Here is a 13,227-nt window from a genome sequence, read left to right on the forward strand (position 1 = left end):
GCACTCGAGAAAGAGACAGGAGGCTAAATCCCCAGGAGGCCTTCCTGACGAAAAGCAATCCTTTTAGGAATATAAGGTACAGAGAGTAAGACTCCAACTTTATCCTTCTTGAGGAGATAAAGAAACCATGCAATTTGATTTTAGTGATGGGTTCTGGCCAGTAAAAAGCTAGAAAGGAGACTGAGTGTAAAAACAAAACAAAACACTCTCCCCCCACCCTGCACCACCACAACAAAACCAAAACCAACCACCCTATCTTGAATAAAGACTGTATCTGGCTAGATTAAGTTTTAGACTTTTAGGTGTTTGTTTTCACTTTTATTTGCTTGTAACCATCTCAAACTTTCTCTCTTTCATTTGGTATCTCTTAAACAATACTTTTTTGTTAATAAACTTGTTTTACTTTCACTAGAAACCAATTCAGTGCTGTGTTTGAAGTGACAGGTGTATTTACCCTAGTTCAATTAATAAGTTGTGATGTACTGACTCTTTAACAGAAGACCAAAGTTAATATCTCCTCTGAATGCACAGTGTTGGGTGCTGTGTATTGTATCTGAGGAGCTCAGGGGCTGGAGTTCATTGATTGGTTCCTGCTAGGCAAGGTTTGGGCTCTGAGAGACCCTGAGGAGTTTGCTGGTAGGGAAGACAGACTGGTAATCATGTATTTACACATTTCTTTTGTATAAACTCTGCTAGTGATTTTCTAAATCATAGGATTCCTCCTTGGTTGTGACTGCTAAATACAGATCTTCTTTTGCTTTTTTGAACCAGCTCTTCATTATATGAACCCTCCACTCAATGAATGCAGTTGCTTGAGTGTATCTAGATGATTAAGAAGAAATTCATAAGTTTTAGCATAGTCCTGCAATTCTTTATTTTTGGGCTGTAGCCTGTTGCCCATTATAATTGTCCTCAGAATTCTGTGATGTGCAAACCTGGATTTAAAGTGCTAGAACACAGCAGAAGTTGTGGTACCCTGATGTGTCACTACTTTTGGCAAGCTGCTAGGATTGTCCATTATGATCAGATGGTCTTATTTGTTCTGGAGAAACATATCAATTCTGTCTTTGTGCCATGGACTTGTAGGTTGCAGGTTCTGCCTGCTGCCCATTTCTGTGATTTGGGCAACTCCACACTTACTCAATTTCATTAATGCCATTGTTCATCTGCAGACAGAGTACAATTTCTCCAGCTCTTGATTTTCGAGAAGTGTTGATTTTTCCATCTATGACTTGTAGTTTGTGTTCTTGCTTGCAGCATATCATCCTTAGCCCTTTGCTTTCCAGTTTGTCCCATAATCCTGCTAGTCTAGCACATGCTGCTTTTGTCATATTCACATGTATTGATCTGGGTTGCCAGAGAATATCTGGTTGTGTCACCAAGAATAGAATACCAACTTGACAGCATGTTGCAATTATTAGGCACTGTCCTGCTTTTGTACTTACAGAAGCAATTGCTGTAACCTCAGTGGTCCTTCTCCTTTCTTGAGTTTTGCATTTAGTGATGTATAATGAGTCTATAAGTCACATGTAGGCCTTTCATGCATATGTTTATATTAGCTTGGCTTATATGTTTCTTCATTGCGCTTAAAAAGAGCTCTTCCCCTCATTTGCAGAATCCTTATAATTTAGCTTTCGCCCATGTTTTTCCAGATTTCTCTGCACATTTCCCCAAGAGGCCTATTGCATTTATTATATTTTTGCCCCAAAGCTGGACATTTTCTAACCTCTTGCTAGCTGTAACATTGCTGATATCACCCCTTTTTTTTGGCATGTTTCTTTCCTTTGCCTTTTAAATTTCTGTTAACAATTTCCTTCCTTGTTTAACTAATGTGTTTGCATAGTGTGCGTGGTGCTGCTTGGCATATGAATATTGATTTTCCAAGTGTAAAATCCATTTCCTTGAGTAGCTTTTCACAAAGCTTTTGAATGTTGCTCCCAAAAACTATGCTCTTTAATAAGGGAGTTTTTTAATATTAAAAAAAAAATCAGTGTTCATTCTGGACAAACTCCTCAGTTGTTTTCCCTTCTTTCTGAGTCTTTATCCAGAAAACATAGCTTCCACAGACCTGGTCACATTTTTTCCCCTCAAACATTTTCATTATCTCTTCCAAGGTTTTTTCACTTTCCTCAGCTTTATCCTCAGTATGGAATGAATGCAATGTTGTGGAGATCTTGGGGGTCTTTTTCTGTCAGCATCCCCCCAACCCAGCACATACCCAGAGCCTCCAGCACATGTTGAACTTTCATGAGCTGGGCCTATTGAAAGAAAAGTTTGGTGATCCAACCTCACCCTGGTGACAAGCAACCCACTTTTCCTTCCAGATGGGAAAAAACCTTTTATCTCCCCACCCACCATATTGAGAAAGAGCCCCAAACCCTCACAGATTTGGTACAAAGCAATTTCCACACATTGTTAGAACAGTGGTCTGTCCAATGCACTATTCCATCTCTGAAAGTGACCAGTAGCAGATGTTTCAGAAGAAGGTACAAGAAACCCTGAAGAGGTTTCCCATAGGGTAGCTGAGGTTTCCTCCTAGCTCCCTCAGTTAAATTGGTGTATGCCCTTAAGCATGAGGGTTTATATCCCTTCCAAACTTTTTATTATCCTATGTAACATAACCAGATGTGGTGCAAATGTGCCTGAAGAGAGATTCCTACACATCCTACTCTGAAAAGCACTTCATAATGAAACTAGCTCTTCCTCAAGTAAAATGGACACCTTTGAACAAGATGTTCCTAGGAAGAAGTTTGTTCTGTGTTAAGAGGCAGTAATGACCTCGAACCTGACCTACATTATGCCATGTTATCAGACTGTCTTGCATAGCTGAGAACCTGGTTTGAAGTTGTCAAGTCACCATGCTGCTGTATGTTACTCTGAATATAAAGCTCTGCAACTGAGGTTACTCCAGATTAGCCTGTCAAAAATTATAGCTGCTACTTTAAGCAGGGGTGCCTTCATTTCTCTGCTCCCTTTCACACAACTTCACTCAATACCCTTTTACACGTCTTAAGTTCTCAGCTACTTGAGAGCTCTTTGGGTCTCAGAAATGTGACCTTCAAACTATACTGGAATACAGATGCTGTAAAATGGCTGCCCACAGCATACACATGGGAAATTGGGAGACTATGGATATTTACACAATTGTAGTTTTAAAGCTTCCAATGTAAATGGCCTAAGCAGGGGTCTCAAACGCAAATGACCATGAGGGCCACAAGAGGACTAGTACATTAGCCCGAGGGCCGCACCACTGACCACCCACCCCACTGCCCTGGCCCCACCCCCACTCCACCCCTTCTGTGAGGCCCTGCCCCACCTCTTCCCACCCCTTCCCTGCCCCCATTCCAACCCCTTCCCTGAAATCCCCACCCCAACTCCCCACCCCTGTATCCTGAGTGACTACCCATAGGCACTCAGGATATGGGGTGAGGGGAGTTAGAGACCTGGCCATAGTGTGGTCAAGGGGCCCAACGAGTTGTACAACTCCACCTACAAATGCAATGAAGCGTGCTACCCTCTGGTATCCTTAAGAGATTATAACTTAACTCTATGGATCTGCAAGAAATTAAGAAAGCTTCTTACCTGCTTCCAGGATCCAATCCAGACACCCTGAGAAGTCCTAATGAAGAACAGAAGGCAAGCAGGCAGCTACATGCATATAAGAGATGAGATCCTGTAACTCATTTATAGAAAACATTTCAGAAAAACTGCATTGACCATAGGATGTCAGCTCTCCAGTTTGACTGAAGAATCAACAAAAAACGGGCTCCCAGGGTGCTAGGATTCTTGGTTAAAATAATATTCGGGTAATGTGGGCTAGTCTGAAAGTTGGGAGTACCAGACAGGGCAAAAGCTTTCTGTTGGTTGCAAGAACAGTGGTCCCTCTCTCCATGTCTCAGCATGCTCCCTCTTTGTGACTTACCCTCTGGTCAGGTCACTATATAGTCACCCCAACTTCCGGAGTAACCAAGTCTGACTGGACAAACTGTCCATATGCTGTCTTAGGCAGTCTTGTGTTCCAAATACAGATCCTGTGCCACTTTGCTGGTAGGGGAACCTGGGCACCTGCCTGCTACTCTGGGTTTCAGCCCAGGAACCCTATGATTAGCAACCTCGGTCTGCTCAGACTCAAACCTACTTGCCATTTCCCTGGGCTCCTTCCTACCCCACCTTTCTATTTGCTTGCTTACCTCTGGGTTTACCCCAGAGCTTCCTCTACTTCTTGTGGGCTACTTCATGCTTTTCAGTCTCTTATCAAACCCCCTAATCCAGGATAAGGGCCCAGAGCTTTCTCTTCCCCTCCTTGTCCCTACCCAACTCTCTTTCTTCTAGACTACAGGCCCTTTCCTGCTCTTACTTCCTAGCTTTATACTTCTAGCCTGGCTGGGCTTCATCTGCAATTAGTGTTTATCAATCCCTGGCTTCCCTCCAGGTGCAGCATATAAGGTTAATAATTGGCCCATTCTGGCCCACATTAACCTGCTCAGGGCTTGTGTAAGAATGGCCATACTGGTCCATCTTTGCCTGTATCCTGTCTTCCGACTGGCCAATACCAGGTGCTTCAGAGGGAATGGACAGAATTAATTGAGTGATCCATCCCATCGTCCACTCCCAGCTTCTGGCAATCAGAGGCTCGGGAGACCCAGAGCATTGGGTTGCATCCATGACTATCTTGGCTAATAGCCATTGATGGACCTATCCTCCATGATCTTATCTGTTACCCGGGGTTATCTGAACCCGACACTCTGGTAACTAATCTCTGTCTTCCAGGCGGTGTCATGAATTAAATCAGTGGAGACACAGCTACATCGTCTGATAAATGATTGGTACAAACAAGAGTGCTTTCACTCAAAGCTCCTTCTTTATTCACACACGCATGTGCAATAGCAGTAGGCTAAGCATCCCAGATTTAGTTACCCAAAGTCTGAGGTGGTGTCGAGTGTTCAGCAGCAGGTTTCCAGTGATCAGCCGTCTTTCCAGCTGCTGGGGAGTAAGACGTCAATCTGCTAGCTCTTAGAAATCCTCCTCAAACTGCTCCAAATTGCACATTCTCAACTAATCTTTTATAAGTTACTCAAAACAGAGTACATACGCGTAACTTATAGTAACCTCTAATAGGCTAACAATTTCCCTAGAAACAGCAACAAAACTTATAATGCTACTTATCAGCAAAGCAACTCCTAGTCATAACAGTATGACACATAGATCTAAGATCAGTTATCCACGCTCATTATTTATTCTAATAAATCTGTACAAAGCTGCAGCTGTGCAGCCATTTGTCCACTTTACTTAGACAAAGGCCACATTATTTCTAATTATTTGATGTTCTCATTTTCAGCTAATGGTGGCTGAATACATAAAATGGCTGCAGTTGTGTCAAGTCCAGTTCTCTCGTAACATTATCTAGTTCTGTTTTTTTTAACCGTGTTATAGTTTTGGCCTTCCACAGCATCCCCTGGGAAGGAGTTCCACAAGTTCACTGTGCATTGTGAAAAAGTACATCCTTTTGTTTGCTTTAAAACTGCTGCCTACTAATTTCATTGGGTGATCCTTGGTTCTTGTGTTATGTGAAGAAGTAAAAAACACTTTCTTATTCACTTTCTGCACACGAGTCATGATTTTATAGATTTCTATCGTATCTCCTTAGCTGTCTCTTTTCCAGGCTGAAAAGTCCCAGTCTTTTTAATCTCTCTTCTTATGGAAGTTGTTCCATACCCTTAATCATTTTTGTTGCCCTTCTCTGCACCTTTTCCAATTCTAGTATATCTTTTTTGAGATGGGATGACCAGAACTTCATGCAGTATTCAAGCTGTGGGCATACCGTGGATTTATATGGGGGCATTATGATATTTTCTGTCTGTGACTTCCTAATGGTTCCTAACATTGTTAGCTTTTTCGACTGCCACTGCATATTGAGTGAGTGTTTTCAGAGAACTATTACACTTGGTAAGAAAACACCTCATTACACGTAGTTATAAGAGATACAGTGGTTAACTTCTAGGCAAATTCTTAGCAGAAGCAATCTCATAAGAATATATTTCTGACTAGCTAAAGAAAAATTCTGGCAGAACAGTTTTAAATGAGAATTATGCACCTGGTAGATAACTTACATCTATGTTTATGCTTAGAGAAAATATCAGGAGACTATTTTAATCATGATGTGTGAAACAGCCGGTTTACAGGACAGTCTGCTGGCCCTTAATGTTACTATATTTAAACGCACTTACGGCAGGTTAGACTATTCATAGTTTTTCATAGATTCATGGAGTCCAAGGCCAGAAGGAACTATTATGATCACCTAGTCTCTCCTCCTATACAACACAATCCATATAACTTCCCCAAAATGATTCCTAGAGGAGATCTTTTAGATAAGCATCCAATCATCGCTTATAAATTATCTTTGATGGTGAATCCACCATGACTCTTGGTAAATTCTTCCAAATGGGTAATTACTTGCGCTATTAAAAATGTATGCCTTATATCTAATGGGAATTTATCTAGCTTCAACTTCTAGCCTTTGGATTGTGTTATATATTTCTCAGCTAGAGTGAAGAGCCCATTATTAAATATTTGTTCCCATTCAGATACTTGTAAACTGCAATCAAGTCACCCTTTAACCATCTCTTTGTTAAACTAAATAGATTGAGCTCCTTAGTCTATCACTATGAGGCATATTTTCTAATCCTTTTATCATTCTTACAACTCTTCTCTGAACCCCCTCCAATTTATTAATATCCTTCTTGAATTGTAGACACCAGAACTGGATGCAGTATTCTAGCAGTTATCACAACAGTACCAAATATAGAGCTAAAATAATCTCTCTACTCCTACTTTGAGATTCCCCTGTATATGCATCTCAGAACCACATTAGCTTTTTTGGCCACAGAATCAAACTGGGAGACCATGTTAATTTGATTATCCACCATGACCCCCAAATCTTTGTCAGAGTCACTGCTTCCCAGGATAGAGTCCCTCATCCTGTAAGTATGGCCTACATTCTTTGTTCCTAGAATTATGTTTACATTTAGTCATATTAAAATGCATATTGTTTGCTTGCAGCCAGATTACCAGGTGATCTAGATTGTTCTGTATCAGTGACCCCTCCTTTTCATTTTTTACTTCTTCTCCAATTTTTGTGTCAGCTGCAAACTTTATCAGTGACGATTTTATGTTTTCTTCCAGGTAATTGATAAAAATGCTAAATAGCATAGGGCCAAGAACAGACCCCACAGGAACCCACTGGAAACAGATCTGCTCAGTGACAATTCCCTGTTAACCATTATATTTTGAGACCTATCAGTCAGCCAGTTTTTATGTTCACTTTATATTTTTCTAGTTTTTTAATCAATATGTGGTGAGGTACCAAGTCAAACACCTTATAGAAATCTAGTATTTTACTTCAGCACTATTACCTTTATCATCCGAATGTGTAATCTGATCAAAAAGATATATCTAGTTAACTTAACAGGCTCTATTCTTCATAAACCAAGGTTGATTTGCATTAATTACATTACACTCCTTTAGTTAACTGAGTCTCAGATTAGCCACTCCATTGTCTTACCCTGGATCAATGTCAGGCTAAAAGATGTATGATTAGCCGGGTCAGGCCCTTGATCCTTTTTTAAAACTGGCATATTAGCTTTATTCCAGTCTTCTAGAACTTCCCCAGTGCTCTAAGGGTATGTCTACACTACGAAATTAGGTCGAATTTATAGAAGTCGGTTTTTTTGAAATCGGTTTTATATATTCGAGTGTGTGTGTCCCCACAGAAAATGCTCTAAGTGCATTAACTCGGCGGAGCGCTTCCACAGTACCGAGGCAAGCGTCGACTTCCGGAGCGTTGCACTGTGGGTAGCTATCCCACAGTTCCCGCAGTCTCCGCTGCCCATTGGAATTCTGGGTTGATATCCCAATGCCTGATGGGGCTAAAACATTGTCGTGGGTGGTTCTGGGTACATATCGTCAGGCCCCCGTTCCCTCCCTCCCCCCGTGAAAGCAAGGGCAGACAATCATTTCGCGCCTTTTTTCCTGAGTTACCTGTGCAGACGCCATACCACGGCAAGCATGGAGCCCGCTCAGGTAACCGTCACCCTATGTCTCCTGGGTGCTGGCAGACGCGGTACGGCATTGCTACACAGGAGCAGCAACCCCTTGCCTTGTGGCAGCAGACGGTACAGTACGACTGGTAGCCGTCATCGTCATGTCTGAGGTGCTCCTGGTCGCCTCTGTGAGGTCGATCAGGAGCGCCTGGGCAGACATGGGCGCAGGGACTAAATTTGGAGTGACTTGAGCAGGTCATTCTCTTTAGTCCTGCAGTCCTATTGAACCGTCTTATGGTGAGCGGGCAGGCGATACGGACTGCTAGCAGTCGTACTGTACCATCTTCTGCCAGGCAGGCAAGAGATGAGGATTGCTAGCAGTCGTATTGTACCATCTTATGCCAGGCAGGCAAGAGATGAAGATGGCTAGCAGTCGTACTGTACCATCTTCTGCCAAGCAGCCATGAGATGTGGATGGCATGCAGTCCTTCTGCACCGTCTGCTGCCAGCCAAAGATGTAAAGGATAGATGGAGTGGGTCAGAACAAGAAATAGACCAGATTTGTTTTGTACTCATTTTCCTCCTCCCCTGTCTAGATCACACTGCAGTCAGTCACAGAGAAGGCGCAGCGAGGTTAATCTAGCCATGTATCAATCAGAGGCCAGGCTAACCTCCTTGTTCCAATAACAACGATAACTTTGGTGCACCATTTCTTATTGGAACCCTCCGTGCAGTCCTGCCTGAAATACTCCTTGATGTACAGGCACACCCTTTGTTGATTTTAGCTCCCTGAAGCCAACCCTGTAAGCCGTATCGTCAGTCGCCCCTCCCTCCGTCAGAGCAACGGCAGACAATCGTTCCACGCCTTTTTTCTGTGCGGACGCCATACCAAGCTGGGATTGTTTGCACACAGAAATCCCTTGGGATTGTAAAATGTGGATAATGCTCACCTGCGTCAGGGGATGTTGTGAGGATAAATGAATGATGCTAAGGTGCTATGATACCTATGAATAAGTAGAGTAAAAGAGCAGTCAGGTGTCATGAATTAACAATCAAAATGGAACGTTATCTTTAATATGAAATATTATTTCTTTTTTACTATGTTATTTATAATATTTTGTTTAAGCAGGATCTCATTAAACTAATATTTTAACACTGAAGATCTCATTAAACTAATATTTTAAAACAAGCTATAAACACATTTACTATTAGAACACCAAAGAGGAGCCATACGGTCCCAGGAAGTGATTGATATACATCATTAGAAACTTGCCAAATGAATTTCATCAGCAAAATGGAGTTATTTTATTAGCCAGAGAATGCAGTTCCCTTCTCCCTGTTACACACTTAGGGCACAAGACAACGCTTGTTGAAGTCATTCCCTAACTCCCTCCTCTGCTGCCAAAACTCAGGTGGCAGGATAGGGTGAAACTGTGTCATGTAGCAAATCAGACAAGATGTTGTGTAATGGAAAGAGGGTTACAGAATGTGAGGTAGAAAATGTCAAACAATTTATTCTTATATTTCCTCCCTGAGCTTATGGCTTTCATCTGTGGCTGCCAGTCTGATGGGACGTAATGTATTTGAAAATGTACTACGTGGGCTCTCAGAAAAAAGTGACACAAGAAACCACAGTGGACTGACTGGCTTTGGCATCCCTTTTCATTTCAGTTTTCATCCTTTGTTATGAATGAAACGTCAAGGATTTTGTAACGGATTTTTCCTCTGAGGTTCAGCACTGCAGTTGAGGCCAGAATTGAGTTTGGAATTTGTTTTTCAGGAAAAAGAAGAACACATCATATGTTGTGGAGAGCAATGGAATAAGGCACTTACATGGTCTGTTAATACATCATTCTTTTCTGTTAAGCACTTTAATACAGACTGTGACAAGCATGATGTTTATGATGGACTTTTATTAAGTATGGGGTTCTTTTCCTACAGACAGTGAATGGTCTGTTTACACGGACTCTTCAAGTTTATGTCTAACTTTCAAATCCTTCTGGAATTGACACCAACTGTCCATTTTGACACTGGTTCATTATTTTTATGTCAATGGAACTATTCTCCTGCTTTCAGCTGTTGTAGCAATTTTATGTTTTATCAAGTTGCCTTATAAGACCCTGCAGGACATTCTTTCTGTGTTTAGAGAACCATATAACACGAGAGCCTGCCCTAAAGTATTTCACAGTTCCACTAGAGCAGCCTGCCCCTTGTTCCACCGTACACATCACAAAACGGGGCTTCAGCCTGACCCCTTGAAAAGTTTTTTAAAAAGTAAACTCAATTAGTTCTGTAGATCAAAACTAAATGGTCATGACGACAGTAAATCCAAGTCGTACTTCCTTCCCCAACCTACAGCCAGCCACACCTGACCTGAGTGACTGAAACATCTCTCTCTGTTGCTTTGGGGGAGGGAAAGAGTGGGTTAGAGAAGGGATATGTGAGAGTGCTCATGCCATAAAGTTAGACTGGAAGTTAGAAAAATGTTGAGATCATAAACAAAGTAATGCTTTGTTAATCTGGTGGTGTTTGAAATATAGGGCCAGATTCTGAAGCCCTCCTTCAATTTTTACTCAGTGCCCACTAAGGCAAAACTCCTGTTGTTGTCAAAGGGATTTTGACTGAGTAAAGACTGAATAAAAACTGAGGGGCCATTTGTAGCCAGCCCAGTGTAGTTGCATGAGGTGGAGAAGAGAGGTCAAGGAGCCTTTCCCGTCTCATGCCCCCCTGCAGGGGCTGGGCTTAGCAGCTCTGGGGCTCCCTCAAGACACCCACTGGGAGTTTTGCCAAGAAGTGAATAGAGCTGTAGCCTAAACTGCCCAGTCTAAAGCTCCCTCTGCACAGTAGGACCCTCTGTCTCCACCTTCACAGTAGGTCCTGGGGCAGTCTCTATTGCCCGCACTACCATGGAGTTGGGAGAGCTACTGGGGATCCCACAGGTAGAATCATAGAAGATTAGGGTTGGAAGAGACCTCAGGAGGTCATCTAGTCCAATCCCCTGCTCAAAGCAGGACTAACACTAACTAAATCATCCCAGCCAGAGTTTTGTGAAGCTAGACATCGAGCCATTGATCACAACCCGTTGAGCCCGACGATCTAGCCACCTTTCTATCTACCTTATAGTTCATTCATCCAATCCATACTTCTTTAACTTGCTGGCAAGAATAGTGTGGGAGACCATATCAAAAGCTTTGCTAAAGTCAAGGTATAGCACATCCACCGCTTTCACCATATCCACAGAGCCAGTTATCTCATCATAGAAAGCAATCAGGTTGGTCAGGCATGATTTGCCTTTGATGAATCCACTTTCCTCTCCTCCAAGTGCTTCAAAATGGATTCCTTGAGGATCTGCTCCATTATTTTTCCGGGGACTGAGGTGAGGCTGACTGGTCTGTAGTTCCCCGGATTCTCCTTCTTCCCCTTTTTAAAGATGGGCACTATATTTGCCTTTTTCCAATCGTCCGGGACCTCCCACAATCGCCATGAGTTTTCAAACATAATGGCCAGTGGTTCTGCAATCACATCAGCCAACTGCCTCAGCACCATCGGATGCATTGCATCTGGCCCCATGGACTTGTGCATGTCCAGCTTTTCTGAATAGTCCTTCACCTGTTCTTTTACCACTGAGAGCTGTTCACCTCCTCTCCGCACTGTGCTGCCCAGTGCAATAGTCTGGGAGCTGACCTTGTCAAAAAAAAAAAAAAAAGCATTGAGTACTTCAGCTTTTTCCACAACCTCTGTCACTAGGTTGCCTCCCCCATTCAGTAAGGGTCCCACACTTTCCCTGACCTTCTTGTTGTTGCTAATGTACCTTCTTGTTACCCTTCACATCCCTTGCTAGCTGCAACTCCAATTGTGCTTTGGCCTTCCTGATTACACCCCTGGATGCTTGAGCAATATTTTTATACTCTTACCTAGTCATCTGTCCAAGTTTCCACTTCTTGTAAGTTTCCTGTTTATGTTTAAGCTCACCAAAGATTTTTCTATAAGCCAAGCTAGTCGCCTGCCATATTTGCTATTCTTTCTGCACATCAGGATGGTTTGTTCCTGCGCCCTCAGTAAGGCTTCTTTAAAATACAGCCAGCTCTCCTGGACTCCTTTCCCCCTCAGGTAGCACATGGCCCTGACTTGCAGAGGTTCTTGGGCATTCACTGCCTCATTTTGTATGTGGCTGTCGGAGTGGAGGGAGACAAAACAGTGTTCTGGCCACATTACAATTCAGATGATTACACTCCACCTTCAGAAATTCCCTTGCAGCTTTTGTTAGACGATATGTTCTCCCCTCCCACCCCCTTTCTTCTTAATCTACCCTATACTGCGACTTTTGGCACTGTTAATGGATTTCCATGTTTCTCCTCAGAAGTCCAGAAAGTTTAATAGGGATCCAAATACCAAACTGTATCTCCTTCACTTAACTCACTGCAGTGTTGTGAGGATTAGTATTATTACCACTAATATTCATTAATGTTTATTAAGCACTTTCAGATCTTGGGATATAAAAGTGCTAACGGCTAAAGACAGCATTGGTAGTGACAGGTACAACATTGGCGGTGAGCGAAGAAAATCATGTGTGTGCATGTACACACACTTAGCTACGGCATTTCACATAAGTGTTATGTTAATTTATCTGGAGCCATCCAAATCTGCAAAGCCCACATTAGTTTTGGCCTGTTAATCTGGAATAATTTGAACTAATCCTAGAATTTATTATGTCATCTTTTCTCGTTTTTTTTTCTAGACAGTTCTTATTGAAAGGCCTTGGTAAAGTTTATTTGATCTCCAAGGTCTTTTAGTTAATCGACCTATTATTAATAATTTCTGTATTACAGTATTGCTTCGAGGCCCCAACCCAGCTAAGGACCACTTTGTTTTAGGTGATGTGCAAAGATATAGTAAGAGAAAGTTCCTGCCCTAAAGAGCATAACCAGGCAAGAAACACAAAGGAGATTCAATGTGCCCATTTTTCAGAAGGTGAACTGAGGCACAGAGAAATTAAATGACTTGCGTAGGTCATCCAGAAGTGTGTGGCAAAATTTGGAACAGATTTTCTCCCAGTCCAGTGCCTTAAGCACAAGGCCACTCCCTCTCTCTATCAATTAGTACATATTCTGCTCTCAGTTGCATCAGTGCATCCCCTCTGACTTCAGTGAGCATGCACCAACATAAGTGAAGTCAAAATTTTACTCTT

Source organism: Lepidochelys kempii, chromosome 1 (assembly GCF_965140265.1).
Source record: "Lepidochelys kempii isolate rLepKem1 chromosome 1, rLepKem1.hap2, whole genome shotgun sequence".
Lineage (NCBI taxonomy): Eukaryota > Metazoa > Chordata > Testudines > Cheloniidae > Lepidochelys > Lepidochelys kempii.